This window comes from Hippopotamus amphibius, chromosome 5 (genome assembly GCF_030028045.1).
Source record: "Hippopotamus amphibius kiboko isolate mHipAmp2 chromosome 5, mHipAmp2.hap2, whole genome shotgun sequence".
Taxonomy (NCBI): Eukaryota; Metazoa; Chordata; class Mammalia; order Artiodactyla; family Hippopotamidae; genus Hippopotamus; species Hippopotamus amphibius.
The window spans coordinates 115801323-115803608 of NC_080190.1; positions in this window are offsets into that span (position 1 = coordinate 115801323).

The following is a 2286-nucleotide window of genomic DNA, read 5'->3' on the forward strand; positions in this document are numbered from 1 at the left end:
ATTCTAAGAACAGGTGGCACACAGTGCCAGGGCACCAGCTCCTTTGCCATCTTCCAACCTATACCCATTCCTCATGAGGTGGTCCCGAAGTCCAGTTGACTAGTGGTGCATGATGGGCCACCACTAGCTGGAACGAGGCTGCTGCACGATTGCAGTGCCCATCCTGGCTCTGAGGGTTGTTGGGGAAGCCAAACCCTCCAAGTAAAGAACACTGAGAGTTTCATCTGCTTCTCCACTTGCCTAGAAGGAAATTTTGCTTTTAATTTGAAGCTCCACTGATTCTTGGGCAGTAATTAGTGGTTTGATCAAATGGTCAAGGACTTGGAGAGACCACAATTGGAAGACTGGTGAAAAGAAAGTTTGGGGAACAGGTATGTAATAGGCCTCTTAGATGGGGTGGCTATTTGTGTCCCAAATGAATATTCATCATAACTGTTCCCTGTTGAAGAGGTTCTCAAAAATCTAGTTCACAAAATGCCCTGCTCTGTGGGTGGTAGTCTCTTTTCCAGCCACCTCAAGGCTGTCAATGGGCATATGAACAAGGGGCCTGGGGCAGCACGGATAGAAACCTAAGAATCTGGATTCCTCCTCCCAAAGGTGGATCAAACTACTGGTAACTAATGCACAATTGGTCTATTGCAAATATCCAAGCTGTGTCCCCAATAGGGCGTCATATTTGAGCAGAAGATGGCTTATGTTAGATCTGTTCTGTTTGGAGGAATTGTGTTCAGTGGAATAAGTGCTTATTTTCGATATACCCTTGTTTTCCTTGCTTGCTATATTTCTGACTTTAAAATCACTGCTTATCTTATTCACTGTTTTGGTGAATAAGACACCAAATGAGTAAGACACTTTGGTGAATTGCTTAACATTGATTGTGAACAAGAAATATATTTTACATTAAAAGAACATGGAATGAATAGTGGAAGGAAGGATTTATAAAATTATAAAATATCAGCTACATCCTCATGACTATTTGAAGATGTGAAGCTACAGTGTTACATTTTCTTCCTTGGTTTGGTATATATGTGCTTGTGTAAATGTGTGAATATACGTGTGTGTGTGTGTGTGTGTGTGTGTTTCCCTCTTTCACTTTCCTTTCTACTTTATATGGGGTTGAATGTGAGCTGGTTTACTTGGCAGTTATGGTTTCTGGGTATCAAGATGGGGTAGTATAATGGGAATAGAATGCAAATGAGTCGAGATTTGAAAGATGGGTTTGGTTTTATTTTTGATGTTCAGTTTTAATCTTTAAAAACTTTTTTTAAAGAACTAGTTGTTCCTCCATAAATTTGAAAAAAGATAAAGTAATTCAGTTCAAGGAAGCAAAATGTGAATAGTTCATATATCTTTTATAGATGCGTTCTATGTACAACTGCTTTACTTGACATTTTCTGTTCTCCTATGTGTTTTCATTTGTAAATCAATTTCAAGTCCAAGCTTGTTAACAGATAACAAATATTTGCAAAGTTACACTTTCATTGATTGAGATATGAACCATGGCTCACAATGAAAGTGTACCTTTAGCTCAGGTTTAAATGTTATGTTTCTATATTTTTTTTTTAGTAGTTTCCTTCTGAGGTATTTATTGCATGAGGACCTGACCTATGGTGTGTTTCAGATCTGAACAATTGAGGGAAATTAAGGAACAATGGTCCTCATAATCGCTAACCATTTAAGCCGTAGTTTCTGTTGGTTTTGCCAAAGGACTGAATGATTAGATCTACCAGGACTACCAAATAGTTCTAAGTACATATTTGAGGCACAAACAACATAAGTATTGGTGGGGAGCACTGCAAGTTTTTCCTAGTCACTTGTCCATTTTAGAAAGTCTCCATACTTTGTATTTTGCTCTAAGACAGTCATTCTTCTTTTATGTGTTAACTTAGTGATTAGAAGGCACACTGCAAATACAAAGTATCAAACAAATTGATGATAATTATATTTATTGTGAATACTAATAGGCCACATAAATGGTAATGAACTTTAAGATCTCAAATGTAATGATTAACGTTGTTAACTTCTTTTGCCCTTTTCAACTGTTTTTTTCACGTAACCCCTTCCTTTGCAGAAATGTATTTTTTTAGCTATATGATATGGACCATGCATCAAATTAACATACATTGTATCTGATCTATAGTTTAGGTAGGCAATCAGAAGGAATTTCTGCTTGTTGAGCATTAAATAAATTACGAAGCTGCCATTATTTGATTTCTATTTTTCTTTTTTAAACTTTCATTTAACAACTTTATGAACTAGATTTTGAAAATAAAAGTAATGCACACT